At 40.7% G+C, this 16,359-nt stretch overlaps 1 long non-coding RNA gene across 1 annotated transcript; it reads right to left on the reverse strand.

Annotated features, from left to right (window-relative positions):
• Positions 1-6,759: 6,759 nt before the first annotated feature.
• On the reverse strand, positions 6,760-15,755 carry LOC125780596 (uncharacterized). Its single transcript, XR_007423863.1, has 2 exons — positions 15,553-15,755; positions 6,760-7,796 (listed from the first exon to the last, which is right to left on the reverse strand). It is a non-coding gene; the product is annotated as an uncharacterized LOC125780596 (long non-coding RNA).
• Between the last annotated feature and the right edge of the window lie 604 nt (positions 15,756-16,359).

Below are 16,359 nucleotides of genomic sequence, written 5' to 3' on the forward strand. Positions count from 1 at the left end.
GTTTTAAATCTGCAGGGGCGCCTACGGAGCACCGCTAGTAGCTTTTATTTATGTATTTATTTATTTATTTTGTCGACCCATTTCTTAGAAGGAGGAGTTCATCACTTTTTTTTACTGCATTGTACCTTATTTCCAAGAGGAAGGTGTACAAATGAAATATAGGGTTGGGCCAAAAGCTGGTTACTCAAGTTACTCAAGATGGATTCACTGTCGTGCTATGCAAAGTTATTTTTTCTAGTAATAGACTAAAATTAATATACAAAATGTATTTTTGGGGCATGTACCAATACATTGGAAATTATTAACAGTCCAAATCCACTGTTTGTTAGCAATGTTAGCTTTTCATCTTATTTTCTGTACTAAAGCAGCAGAGCTCATAAACTACAGGTCTATTAAATCATGTTAATTTTTTTATTTTTCACCAAACTATTCTTTTCAGCCTACTTCAGTCCCACTCTTTGTTATGACAGCTGCAACTCTACCTCCTGTGTGATTCTGTTCTCACAATAACACAAAAGTCAGTTTTTATTACTGGTTAAAACCAGGGGACCATTTTTATCCACCTTGGAAGATATATATCATAACTTATTTGTACAAAGGCTATTCTAAATGTTCTAATTTAATATTATGTGTCGAATGATTTGAAATATACTTAAGTAATTATAAAGATTATATCAAACAAGACAAAAAATGTACCTCTTAAGTGCCTCACGACAAGTATATCATCATTTTTCTCAAATTCACAGATTCACATAGTTTCATATATACCTGTAAATTGTATATCGATCTCTTTGAGCTCAATAGATTTGAAGAATAATCAGTTTTATTTTCTCTTTGTCTTCATTGTTAGTGTGTAGTGACTAACATCTTTATGTGACTCACAGGGACACGGCTATACTGCTATATTGAGCACCACGTCTTTTGTAAACATATGATCTGTAAGAAATGCTTTCATGACTTTATTTTTTTTACCCTTATACAGCAGATTTCAATATATCCACAAAGACAATCTTCTCTCCCAACTTTCTGTGAATTATGTATGTGATGTATGGTATCTCCATTAAACTAGATGTTGTAATAAATGGTTATTTTTATAAATACCTACACGGGTTTCTTTGTCTTTTTGAATGTATATATATATATATACATATATGCGTGTGTGTTAAAACGAAAATTAATGCATGTATTAAGTATTTTAAGTTGTTCTTTGATGTACATCTTTCGAAAAAATTGAGAGACCACTTCAGTTTCTGAATCAGTTTCTCGGATTTTGCTATTTATAGGTAAATGTTTGAGTAAAATTAACTTTTTTTATATAAACTACGGACAACATTTCTCCCAAATTCCAAATAAAAATATTGTCATTTAGAGCATTTATTTGCAGAAAATGAGAAATGTCTGAAATATACAAAAAAAAGATGCAGAGCTTTCAGACCTCAAATAATACAAAGAAAACAAGTTCATATTGATAAAGTTTTAAGAGTTCAGAAATCAATATTTGGAGGAATAACCCTGGTTTAATTCACAGCTTTCATGCATCTTGGCATATTCTCCTCCACCACTCCTCTACACACTGCTTTTAGATAACTTTTTGCTTGAGCTGCTGGTGCAAAGATTAAAGCAGTTCAGCTTGGTTTGATGGCTTGTGATAATCCATCTTCCTCTTGATTATATTCCAGAGGTTTTCAATTTGGTAAAATTAAAGAAACTTTTTTAATTTTTAAGTGGCCTCTTCTTTTTTTTTATGCGGTCTTCAGCCTACTTTCTAAAAAAAGCTCATGAACGTTGTTCTCAGTGTGGTAGAAACAGCGTAGCGGTCTGGGAGGGTTCTTCAGCAGCTGTCTCTGCTCTATGCCTTTGCCTCTTTCTGAATTTATTTTGGCATGTGAAAAGGACTAAGTCCTTGTTGGAAGAGCTTAGAAAACGATTGCGTGTAGTTATGAGCTGTTTGCAGCACCCAGGGGCCTCCCTCATGTAGGCTTTTGGATTTGGCTCTGGTCTGCTTGGGCCTTTGCTGGTTTATTATCAAGCCAACAAAGCAGCAATTTCATACACTACACTCTTAAAAACAATAAAGCTGTCACCAAGGTGTGTTTGAGGGGTCGTCTGGGAGCCTTATTGGGTACCTAAAAAAAACTACTTTTGAAAAGATATGTGTGAGGTGTGCAATAAAACTGTGTTTTTTACCATCATCCTACATCTAAAAAAATGTACCAGCCTGGTTTCCAGAGACATTTGTTACTACTTATACTCACCTCAACCTAAACCTAAAGTTAACCTACTACCCCTCAATCTCACCCTAAACCAAACCAACCCTCAACCTAAACCTGAAACTAAACCTACTACCCCTCAATCTCACTCCTAACCAAACCAACTCCTCAACCTAAACCTGAAGTTAACCTACTACCCCTCAATCTCACCCTAAACAAAACCAACCCCTCAACCTAAACCTGAAACTAAACCTACTACCCCTCAATCTCACCCTAAACCAAACCAACTCCTCAACCTAAACCTGAAACTAAACCTACTACCCCTCAATCTCACCCTAAACCAAACCAACCCCTCAACTTAAACCTGAAACTAAACCTACTACCCCTCAATCTCACCCTAAACCAAACCAACTCCTCAACCTAAACCTGAAACTAAACCTACTACCCCTCAATCTCACCCTAAACCAAACCAACTCCTCAACCTAAACCTGAAGTTAACCTACTACCCCTCAATCTCACCCTAAACCAAACCAACTCCTCAACCTAAACCTGAAGTTAACCTACTACTCCTCAATCTCACCCTAAACCAAACCAACTCCTCAACCTAAACCTAAAGTTAACCTATTACCCCTCAATCTCACCCTAAACCAAACCAACCCCTCAACCTAAACCTGAAGTTAACCTACTACCCCTCAATCTCACCCTAAACCAAACCAACCCCTCAACCTAAACCTGAAACTAAACCTACTACCCCTCAATCTCACCCTAAACCAAACCAACCCCTCAACCTAAACCTGAAACTAAACCTACTACCCCTCAATCTCACCCTAAACCAATCAACTCCTCAACCTAAACCTGAAACTAAACCTACTACCCCTCAATCTCACCCTAAACCAAACCAACTCCTCAACCTAAACCTGAAGTTAACCTACTACTCCTCAATCTCACCCTAAACCAAACCAACTCCTCAACCTAAACCTAAAGTTAACCTATTACCCCTCAATCTCACCCTAAACCAAACCAACCCCTCAACCTAAACCTGAAGTTAACCTACTACCCCTCAATCTCACCCTAAACCAAACCAACCCCTCAACCTAAACCTGAAACTAAACCTACTACCCCTCAATCTCACCCTAAACCAAACCAACCCCTCAACCTAAACCTGAAACTAAACCTACTACCCCTCAATCTCACCCTAAACCAAACCAACTCCTCAACCTAAACCTGAAGTTAACCTACTACCCCTCAATCTCAACCTAAACCTGACCTACTACTACCTCAGTTTTAACCTAAACCTAAAATTAACCTACTACTACATCAGTTTCAACCTAAACCTAAACTTAACCTACTACTACCTCAGTTTTAACCTAAACTTAACCTACTTTCCATTAATCTCAACCTAATCCTTACAAACCCCTTAACCCAAACCAAACATGACCTACTTCCCCTTAATTGTAACCTAAACTTAACCTACTTCCCCTTAATTTTAACCTAAACTTAACCTACTACCCCTCAATCTCAACCTAACCCTAACCCACCCCTCAATCTCAATTTAAACCTTACCCACCCTCAACCTAAACCTTACTTTAACCTACTACCCCTCAGTTCCAACCTAAACCTAACCAACCTCTCTCAACCTCATCTCAATTTAAACTTTAGCCACCTCTCAACATACACCTAAAATTAAACTACACATCAATCTAAACTTTACCTACTACCCCCTCAGTTTCAACCTAACCAACCACTCAACCTCAATCTACCCCTCAATAATTATGTATTGTGGCGTGAGGAGGCGGGGGAGTTGGGGGTCCGCCCCACGCCAGAGCGCACAGCCCTATGTGTCCCAGCTGGCCCGCATGAGGACTGATTAAGCAGCCAGCTGGGACAGGTGTATATAAACTCAGCCTCAGCTCACTCAAGAGGGAGGACTTTCACTGGGGAGCTGAGGGCTGAGGCTGCACGGACTCTAAAAGTAAAAAACGAAGTAACTCTACAGACTCTAGAGCCCCACTGCTCTGTAGCTATGATTTGAGTTTGTTTTTGGGTGTGGTGGAGGGCGTTAAAAGCCAATAAAGGTATGTTTTGAGTTCATTTACTCCCCGTGTCTGTGTATCTCTGTGTGCTTCCTCCTTCCGGGTCACAGTGGTCACGCCCCTAACCCCAGGGGCCTATCACAGTATACATTATTGTGTCAAAAGTCATGGATTAACACTATGTAAATTTATCATGAAGTGTTCATAATATATATTGTACAGTTTGTACCGTTGTAGATACCAAATATTCTAAATCAGTAAGACATCACATATGTAGTATCCTTTTTGCTGCAATTCCAATCTTGAAAATACTAATAATAATTGTGAACAATAGTGTCTATATACCTGTCACCGCCTGTCTTAAAAGCCTGCTTCCCTTCTTTCCTCTATCTCCCTGCCAAACAATTACACACAGTCCTGTGCATCTCTGCATGTGAGGCCAAACCCCAGAGCTGTTCAGGATGACTTAATAAGGAGCTGAAATCCTGCTGCGTTTTTGAAGAGAAGAGACTCGGACATTCCTGGTGCGAGAGCATTAGGGAGAGGTCGTCGCTTCCTCTCACTGACCTCACCTCTAACGTGGACGGTACAGTGCAAACAAACGTAACTAACACTGCTTCATGTGTCCGATTACACAAGGTCCCACATTAGCACCGGGGGGTGCCCCACAGGGCCGTGCCATTTACTGAAACTAACACCATGCAGGTCAGGCAGTGAGGTCAGGGCTTCAGAGCAGTGATAATTGCTTATGTAAGCGTGCAAGATCCTCCATAAAACCCTTGGTCTGAACCAGTGGTCCGCACCAGACACAACCACAGACCTGTGCTGGTCTGGTGGACAAAACGGTTTTATAATTAAATTATAGTGTCTTAAATAGTTTATCATTTATTTTGTAGTGAATATCCCAATTTGAATATTCATACTAATCATCTGCCACAAGTATTTACTAGGCATTTTAGACAGAAATATTGTCATTGTTTGCTTAAGAGCTTTAGCATGAACTATAGCATTATTTGATGTCAAGAAAAAAGTTTCTTTCACTCAGTGCTTATTTATAGCTAAGTAACCCAGATAGCAAAAATCACTCTGGCTATTTACAGTTTAAATATCACAAGGCAAAGCTTGAGTTGCTTTAGACCGGCTCCAGGCACAAATGCTCGGCTTACATCCAGGCTAATTGCTAAAGGTGTGAAGTGCACCCCGGCTGCCAAGTATAATAAGGAATTTAGCCTGCACCGCGTGTGCTAGCTCTACGGTTACCAAGTATAAATCACATATGCACTAATTTCAAATGGCAAATACTGAGTCTCAGCCGATGGTGCTGTACATTAGCCAAACTTGGGCCAATTCTTCATGCTATCTGGATAACTAGCTAACTGGTCTAACCTAGCCCATTATTAAAACCATGACTAGCACTGCTAATTCACAGGTTAACTCCAGCTCAGCTCATGGGCATGTAAAACACAGCTTCACAGCTTTTCACATCACTGATGTACACAAGCACTCTTCAGGTTCCCATTCATTTTTGACACTTCTGTGGCCGCTCCTAGAATCTGACCAACCCTGAAGACAATACTGAGTGACAGTTCAACAACCTAGGAACCTCTTTTTTCACATTTTGAACATAGTTAACCAACTATCCTAGCTGTGTTATTGTACACACCATACTATTTAACTATTAAACTTCTACTCTTACTCAACTCATGGGGTTTAGATGAACAAAATACTGTACAATGCATAATGAGTTCTTATCAACCTGTCGACTTATTGCTAACAATGCTAGCCTAAGACATACTACCAATAAGTTAAAAATGTTATAACTTGGCCATAAAACACTGGCAAAGAAAAGTCTTTAACTTTTTAAAGGTTTGAATTGGTGCACACTTATCTGACTGTTTAACTGGAATGCCAATAATCGGATGTAATGTCATTTCCACCTGGGATATTCAACATGTAAGGTAAATGGAATGCTGGGGAAGATTCAGCCTTGAGGTGTTCAAAAATGAGTAAGTAAAGAGTTCATTGATGTGTTAATTGTTTCAGTGTTGTGGTGACTGTTGGTTCAGACTGTGAGTAACTACATGTGTGTGTGTGTGTGTGTGTGTGTGTGTGTGTGTGTGTGAGAGGTAGGAGGCGTGGCACGGCACAGTCCTTCCTATCCCATACTGCACCGCTGGCCTAGTCTTCGAGCTAGAACTGTGGCTTGTAACTGTAACTGCTGTTCTTTTCTTTATTTATAACTTTTTCCATTTTCATCCAATTTACATGGCCAATTACCCAATTTATTCATTGATACCCCAACACCAGGAGGGTGAAGACTAGCACACACCTCCTCTGATACATATGAAGCCAGACTCCGCCTCTTTTCGAACTGCATCACAGCACGCTCTGAGGAAAGCGCAGCGATTCGGTTCTGATACATCAGCTCACAGACGCCTCGTGCTGATCAACATCACCCTTTGGAGTGATGTGGGGAGAGAGCACCATTTACCCACCCAGAGAGAGCAAGGCTAAGTGTGCTCTTGTAGCCGGTCTGTACTCTGCTGCTACCCTCTTCTGCGTTGTGTGTGTATGGAATAAAGCTCAGGACACCGGAATCAGCTTCAGTCTGTGTATTTGTTTCTCCTCTCTCAGTCAAGTTCTCAGCAGGCTCTCTCAGTCAAGTTCACTATATAAAAAGCATATAGAGCAAAGTAGATACAGATTTTGGTCTCAATAGCTTCAACAGGGAATGCCTCTCTCAGTCAAGTTCACTGCAGACTGACAATACATGTGTATGAAAATAAAATACATATCTTTAAATACTATTAATAATAATAATAAAAAATAATAATAATCATCATTATTATAAAATCACTTATTTACGACATTAATATCCCAAATGTCAACAAAAACCAATATTAAAATACCCTTATAATATTCAACACTTTAGTGATATGCTTATGCAATAATAAACTAATATTTATGTATATATATATATAGTTATAGTTTTATAGATTCAGTATTTATTTCAACACATGTAGCTACTACAACCACTTCTTGGTAATAAGTTCTGTTATTTCAAAATATATCAACTGAATTACTGAATGTTTTTTTCCCATTTCTAGTACAAACAACAAAAAAAAATAGAAGAAACAATAAAACAAAATGGCATCCTCCATTTTATATACACAGTACATCCACTAAAATCAACTAAAATGGCTATGGAAGTACTCACCTATATAAAAAGCATATAGAGCAAAGTAGATACAGATTTTGGTCTCAATAGCTTCAACAGGGAATGCCTAACACGAAAAGAAAGCCAGCATAATAGTTAGGCTCAAAAGTTAGGAAGCTGTATTGCCAACAAACCAGTAGAGGGCGCATACTGCCCACTAAACACAGTGCAACTTTGCTCTTTAACAAAAATGTTTTAAAACTGAAAAAATACTACTAGCAGCACCATAGTACATGTTGCTAGGCTCTTAGTGTCAGAATATATTAGAAATGCTCATGAAATTACTGTTTTAAATCATCAAAATGAACATTTTATGTAGAGCACTATACAGCATACCTCTCTCAGTCAAGTTCACTGCAGACTGAGGAGAAAATAGCGCCAACGCGACAATAGGAGGCAGGACTACGGGTGCTCATAATAGACAAAAGGTATACGTACTCCCATTTGCCATACAGAACAGTAAAGAACTCTATAAGTAAAAATGAAAAAGAAAGGGGGAATTTCTGTGAAATTAATAACAAAAACGAATTACAAATACAAAAAAATATAACATTATTTTCATCTGCTACATTCACCCCTCCTGAATTTCACAGAACCCCAGAATGTATTAAGAGTAATGCGAATCCCTTACAATAACACATAGGAGCAAACATATTTTCAAATCAGGTCTAAGTTATCTTAAAGAAATAAATCCCAATTCCAGTATGTTAGACTACTTGTAAAACAAGTTCAGATGGAACAGAAGTTGATCAGGCTTCGGCTCCTTCTTAGGAAATATGATGCCTTTTACACCATATATGACTTAGTACCTTCTTAATAAAACTTTCTTCCCAAAATAAAGCTTACTCCAGAAAACTGTCATTGTATTAAAACTGATCCTTTCCTATTAAACATTCCAAAGAGGAAAAGAAAAAAAAAAAAAAGAAAGAAAGACTGACCTTTCACAAAGTATGTCTCTAATGGTGTTTGTGTGCTGTTTTTTGAAGCATAGACTCAATTAGTCTATTGACAGCTTTTACTACCCTGCCAGTTCTTGTCCTGACTACACCTGGTTCTGTGTTAAAGCACTGACTTTCAACTGTTTCTGTACATGTATTCATATCAGGCATTTCTGTCATGTCAGAGATTTGTACACTAACTTCAGTGTCAATAGCAGGTGACTCGGGTGTCAAAACTACGTCAGTCAAGTCGGGTGTTCTGTTAGAACTATGATCAACATCAGTTCCTATTCCTTCAGACTCTTGTTGCCAATCATTTGGTAGTAAATCATGGGACCAGTCTCCAGTACTTTCAGAGCACTCTTCCTCAGTGGTTTCCGATAAGGAAGACCATGATTCTTCTGTGACATCACTATTGCCTTTTCCAAAGCTGTCACTGCCAGCAGCTTGAGAGTCGTCCACTCTATCCGAATCATCTGAAAATATTTCATCCTGAGAAGCCTCCTGAACAGGCAAAAAACTCACATCAAGAATGAGATTTCGATGAACAACTTTGACTCTCCCACGGTCATCTTCAATTTTGTAAATGTGTGTCTTAGGGTTACTGTCAATGATGGTGTACATGGTGGATTCCCATCTATCAGCCAGCTTCCTTTTTCCTCGTTCTCCTTTATTTGCAAGTAGGACTCTATTCCCAACGTTCAAAGCAATGCCCTTGGCCCTTTTATTGTATTCTTGAGCTTGTCTTTGTCTTTCTTTAGCTGCGTGCTGTTGTGCAATTTGGGCAGCTTCATGCAAACTTGACATTAGGGATTTGGCATAGCTGTTGTAGTCAACTATGATTGGGTCCTTGAGCACTTGCTTGAAAATCACGTCTATTGGGAGTCTGGGGACTCGACCAAACATAAGATAAAAGGGGGCATAGCCCGTAGTTTCATGTATAGTTGCGTTATACGCAAACGTCAAAGCTTGAATTTGCTGCGGCCACTGCTGCTTGAACTTTAGAGGCAAAGCACGAAGCATACTTCCAAGCGTTCTGTTGAACCTCTCGGTTCCTCCGTTTCCCATTGGATGGTACCCAGTTGTGCGTGACTTGGCAACCCCTGACAATTTAAGAAGCTCAGCTATGAGCTCACTTTCAAAATTGGCTCCTTGATCCGAGTGGATGCGCTGTGGGAATCCATATACGCAAAACACATTATCCCATAATTTCTTTGCCACCTGCTTTGCTGTCTGATTGGCACAGGGAAATGCATGGGCTAGTTTGGTATAGTGATCAGTTACCACAAGAACATCCACTGACCTTTGCTTCGCGTCTTCTGCACTCCAAAAATCAATACAAACGAGCTCCATAGGGGCAGATGTAACTATGCTCTCTAGGGGAGCTCTGGCTGCGGGTTCAGGGGTTTTAGCCAATATGCACCGCTTACAGCATCTTACATATTGCCTAATGTCACCTTCCATCCTTGGCCAGAAGAAACGCTGCCTTGCGAGATGAAGAGTCCTAGCCTGACCTTGATGACCAGCCATATCATGCAAGCCGGATAAGGCCTGCTGTCGGAGACACTCTGGAAGAACAAACTGGGATTTTTTTTGCTTACTTTTTTTGATCTCTTGTCACCCTGAAGAGCACTCCATTTTGGATGCTGAGCTTGTCCCACTGCTTTAATAACATCAGAGTTGCAGAATTCCACTTGCTTCTCTCTCGCCTGCTTGGATGCCTTTTCTGCTCTACCAATCGAAGAACCTTAGATATTATTGGATCTTGCTCCTGACACTGCCGCAGTTCATCTGAAGAGAGAGATTCGAGTGTGTCTTGCCCTGGTAGTGTAACCTGAGAAGAAGACTGGAGAAACTGGACTGCCCGTGACTCTGCTGCTACCTCCCACTCTGTGTGAACTGTAAGAAGAGCTTTAACATCACAGTGAGTTATTTCTTTTTCAAACCCTCTTCCACACCCGTCAGCCTTTTCTACTATCTGGATACCCTGGACTCTAGCTCGAAAGACATTCTGGATTCCTTCTTCCTCTGTCCCTTCAGCTTCTCTCAAAAGGGTATCATATGGCTCACTGATTACTCTCTTTCCCACAGTACGAGCAAAGGGATCCCGGCTGAGTGTGTCTGCAATGATGTTCTTTGTCCCTGGTATGTGTTTTAAGTCAAATGTGTAGGGGGCAAGCTTGGCCACCCAGCGCTGTTCGCAGGCGTCAAGCTTGGGTTTTGTCATGATATACGTCAATGGATTATTGTCTGTCCAGACAGTAAATGGATTGCCCTTTAACCAATGGCTGAACTTGTCGCAGACACTCCACTTCAGCGCCAAGAACTCCAATCGATGAGCGGGGTATCTCTTTTGGGCATTACTGAGAGTCTTACTTGCAAATGCGATAGGTCGTGCAAGAGTCTCACCAGCTGAGATTTGGGACAATACGGCCCCAAGTCCATCAAGTGAAGCATCAATTGACAGAATTAGAGGTCGGCTAAAATCAGGATGGGCTAGGACAACGCAGTGAAGCAGCTTCTCTTTGAGCATGAGGAATGCAGATTCACACTCATTTGTCCAGTCAGAAGCTTTAAGTTTCCTAAAAGTCCCTGCATTTTTGTTCAGTTTTACAGTCTTTCCCTTCCGTTTCTGCCCAGCTGTGAGAGCGAACAAGGGCTTGGCGATAGAAGAGCAGTTGGGAATGTAATGTTGATAATAAAAGACCATTCCTAGGAACGACTTTATCCTGCGCACTGAGGGAATGCAACCGTCATCTTCCATTAGGTCCTTTGCAGTCATCTTGACAATTACATTCACCTTTTCTGGATCAACAGCCACTCCATCCACATTCACGACGTGACCAAGGAATTTCACAGATTTCCTGAGGAGATGACATTTCTTGGGACTTAATTTTAGGTTGTGTTCCCTTAAGCGCCGCAGAACCACCTCCAATCGACTAAGTGCTTCCTCCTCAGATGGAGCATAAATGAGAAGATCATCTAAGTAACATAATAGGCTGCTGAAATTCAAGTCCCCAAATATGCTCATCATCATCCTCATAAAAGAGGCAGGGCTATTCGAAAGGCCCTGCGGCAGTCTGTTGTATTCGTGGAGCCCAAGAGGTGTAGTGAAGGCAGTATATTTTTTATCCTCTTCATGCAATGGCAGGTTATAAAACCCAGATGTCAGGTCCATTGTGCTGAAGACGGAATTTCCACCCAAAGCTGCTAAGCAATCTGATTGGTGAGGTAGAGGATGGGCATCCTTAAGGGTTCTTGCGTTCAGCCATCTGAAGTCTGTGCATATTCTAAGACTTCCATCCCTCTTCCACACCATCACTAGTGGAGAAGCATACTCACTCACTGACTTCCTGATGATTCCCTGTTCTTCCATTTCTGTGAGCACCTGTCTTAGTTTTTGGTAATGCGCTGGTGGCACGCGACGGTAAGGCAGGCGAAAGGGACGATCATCTGTCAGGCGAATGCGGTGTACGAAGTCTTTGGCTTCCCCACAGTCAAGGTGGTGTCTTGAGAATACGTCCTTATATGTCTCGAGCATCTGCACTAACTGAAATTTGGTTGATAGGCTAGCTTGGCAAGAATCTATGTCAATGTCACCCAAGCCTGCTTTCTGAAGCCTTTCCTTCAAATCAGCTATGCTAGTCTCTTTACTTGTATGTTCTTTAGAACATGTCTGGTTTTGACAAGAGCCCTGAAGAATCGTAAGGTCTTCCACAGCCAAACAAGGTTGAACATCAGCCAACTTACAGTTCCTCTTTAAAGTGATGGCCTTTTCTGTAGGGTTGGTGATCTTCATAGGGATCCAACCATCTCCCCAAAGTGGTGTAATTACTCGGCCCACCAAAATATTTCTCGGCACTGACCTTGAAGATGTAGGCTCTACCAGTACTGTACTTCCTGGTGACATAGGCACGTTACTTGGCAGACGACCCCACACCAAATACTCCTGTCTGGGAAGAAGAGTGACAGCTTGGGTCAATTTAGCAGTGCCGACCTTGTCTGGAACCTTTTCCCCTCTCCATCTGGTAAGACATGACATCATCTCTAGGAACTGTTCACATTCAGCAGATTTTTGTGTATCCTCTCGTGAAACTAATTTCCAGTAGTCACTGTCTATTTTCATTTGATGCATGACATGCTTCAGGACATTGGTACCAATAATGATGTCATCGTTTTGACCCGGCACTACCAGGATTGGCACCATACACTTTATCCCATACAGACTCAATTTGACTTCATACATACATTTGGGCTGCACCTGTTGTCCCCCACAGCCAACAAGAATGACCCGTTCTGTTAGCTGCCCTTTTTCTGAAATAACATTTTCCTTAAGGAGTTTTCCCTCTGCATCTTCACTCAGTGTGCAAGCCATTGAGCCTGAATCAAGCATCCCTTTTAACTGATACAGGTCATTGATAGTGACAGGGGCATGGTATAGCTCACTGAAAGGCTCAATCATCTGTAGGTTTTGTGCAATTACTCTGCAATTGCTTGGAACTGACTGACACACATCCATGTATTGTTTCTCTAAATCATCATTAATGAGGGTCGATCTGGTTACACCTACACGTCCCCTCTCCACATGTAGGTTGTCTAGTTTAACTGTGGGCTCTGGTTTTCACTATCAAGTGACTTGGAGACCTCCTTGGATCCAGGCCCTGCCCTGCGCTTTGACTTCCAGCACTGTCTTTTCCAGTGGCCAGACTTGAAACACAACAAACACAGACCTTCTTGTCTACAGTGTACTGTTGTTGTGTGTTCATCAGACTCACACACTCTGCATCTTATCTGCTTTTGGGAAGGTGGTACAAAGACTGCTGTCTGAGCCTTCTGTTCGAGAACACGATCTAGCAGACTAATCAGAGACTGCACACAGCCACTATCCATTTGAGACATTGAGGCTGTAGCCCTCGCAGCATTCTCGTCATAAGACTTGTTTGCAATGTCAGTCTTCTCAGTTTCAGATAGTGAAGTTTGTAGGTGAGCTCCAACATGTTTCATCTGGGAGGACCTACCCATTTTTGTTTGACACTTGGCTCGTGCTTCTCTCTGGTGTTCAGTCAGACGTTCCTGAATTTCACTAGCAGTCCATTTTTCAGCTGCCTTGAACTTCAGAATGTTTGAGAGAGCTGGGTCAGGACAATGCTTTACGAACATCATGGTAACCTCTCGACTTGGCTCTTCAATGCTTCGGCCTTGCCTCCTGAGGCACTCATCAGCTACGTCCACTGCTTTATTTAGTCGAAGCCAGTAGTCCATTGCATTTTCACCAACGTGGGAAACTGTATTATAAAAGTCAGCGAGGGGCATGGAAGAATAAGTCACCTCACTATAGTGCTGTTTCAGTATGTCTAAGACTAGCTTTGGGTTCTCAGTTGGCTTTAAGGATGGGTCGTTACGTAATGTCACCCGTACAACATCCTTGGCCCTCCCCATTAGCCTAGACATGATTTCCTGAAACTGTTCACTGAGTGGAATTGCCCTTTTTCTCAAGTAGTTGTCTACAAACTCCTCCCATTCATGTATTGAGTACTTGTCTGACCCATCTCCCCTAAAGAATGGAGGTTCCTTTACATCTGTGGCCATTATCAGTTTGACTCCTGTCATGTTCAGTTCAGTATGTGTTTGGTTTGACTCTGCACTCTGTGTTTGCACAGTATTATTTTGAAGTGTGTTACTATTTTGTGTACTGGTCCCTCCTTGTAGCTGGGAGGCAATGTTGTGTCCAATCTGCTGAGCTAACTGGGTTATGAGGTTCTCTAAGTCTGCTCTAGGAGCAGGCTGGCTAGAAGATGGGGTCTCAGAACATATCTGAGTTGAACAGAAAACAGGAGGACCTGGTGGGTGGGTACCCTTAACAGGGGTCTGCTCTATATCTTTCCATAACCTCCCCCTTCCTAACCCAACAGCAAAATCATCCACACTCTTTCCAATATAATATGTCATAATCACAAAATCTGTTGATACTTAAGGCAAAAACTCAGTAGTTATTTAAAAGGAATTTAGACTGTCCATTAAACACACAGATACCAGAAACCCTCGGTGATCACACTGGCGATGATCTGGAATGAAGACGATCCGGGTCACGGCACCAATGTAGCCGGTCTGTACTCTGCTGCTACCCTCTTCTGCGTTGTGTGTGTATGGAATAAAGCTCAGGACACCGGAATCAGCTTCAGTCTGTGTATTTGTTTCTCCTCTCTCAGTCAAGTTCTCTGCAGGCTCTCTCAGTCAAGTTCACTATATAAAAAGCATATAGAGCAAAGTAGATACAGATTTTGGTCTCAATAGCTTCAACAGGGAATGCCTCTCTCAGTCAAGTTCACTGCAGACTGACAATACATGTGTATGAAAATAAAATACATATCTTTAAATACTATTAATAATAATAATAAAAAATAATAATAATCATCATTATTATAAAATCACTTATTTACTACATTAATATCCCAAATGTCAACAAAAACCAATATTAAAATACCCTTATAATATTCAACACTTTAGTGATATGCTTATGCAATAATAAACTAATATTTATGTATATATATATATAGTTATAGTTTTATAGATTCAGTATTTATTTCAACACATGTAGCTTCTACAACCACTTCTTGGTAATAAGTTCTGTTATTTCAAAATATATCAACTGAATTACTGAATGTTTTTTTCCCATTTCTAGTACAAACAACAAAAAAAAATAGAAGAAACAATAAAACAAAATGGCATCCTCCATTTTATATACACAGTACATCCACTAAAATCAACTAAAATGGCTATGGAAGTACTCACCTATATAAAAAGCATATAGAGCAAAGTAGATACAGATTTTGGTCTCAATAGCTTCAACAGGGAATGCCTAACACGAAAAGAAAGCCAGCATAATAGTTAGGCTCAAAAGTTAGGAAGCTGTATTGCCAACAAACCAGTAGAGGGCGCATACTGCCCGCTAAACACAGTGCAACTTTGCTCTTTAACAAAAATGTTTTAAAACTGAAAAAATACTACTAGCAGCACCATAGTACATGTTGCTAGGCTCTTAGTGTCAGAATATATTAGAAATGCTCATGAAATTACTGTTTTAAATCATCAAAATGAACATTTTATGTAGAGCACTATACAGCATACCTCTCTCAGTCAAGTTCACTGCAGACTGAGGAGAAAATAGCGCCAACGCGACAATAGGAGGCAGGACTACGGGTGCTCATAATAGACAAAAGGTATACGTACTCCCATTTGCCATACAGAACAGTAAAGAACTCTATAAGTAAAAATGAAAAAGAAAGGGGGAATTTCTGTGAAATTAATAACAAAAACGAATTACAAATACAAAAAAATATAACATTATTTTCATCTGCTACACTCTCTCAGTGCTTCGGTAGCTGATGGCAAGCTACCGTATTTTTCGGACTATAAGGCGCACCGTATTATAAGACGCACTATCAAAGAACGCCTATTTTCTGGTATTTTTCCATACATAGGGCGCATCGCATTATAAGGCGCGTTAAGTGACACTAGAAAGCCCTAAACTAGTAAAGTTAACCCAAACTTAAACGACAGCGTTACACTGAGTAATCCTGCGTGTTCTGGTAAGACAGTGAGATATTAGCTAGCGATTCGTCCCCCATAGCTTGTTTTAACACGGTAAACAAGCAGATTACAGGCTGATAAAACTCACCTCTGAGAGAGTTAGCGCTTAGCATCTAGCTAATGCTAGCCAGGCAAAGCAGCACAGACTTACAGGCCGATAACTCACCTCTGAACGGTGAACGCTTAGCGATTAGCATCTAACTCTAATAATACTGCTCCAGCAGTATTAAAAGTACTAAATTTAGCGGTTAGCATCTAGCTAATGCTATTGCTGCTCCAGCCACGGAGCTGCACGGCTCTGCACGGAGTGTGTGTTTACTTTAGATAATTTAGATAATACTGATCTCTGAACAGTGAATAAGCTAGCTAAT

Source organism: Astyanax mexicanus, chromosome 13 (assembly GCF_023375975.1).
Source record: "Astyanax mexicanus isolate ESR-SI-001 chromosome 13, AstMex3_surface, whole genome shotgun sequence".
NCBI lineage: Eukaryota > Metazoa > Chordata > Actinopteri > Characiformes > Acestrorhamphidae > Astyanax > Astyanax mexicanus.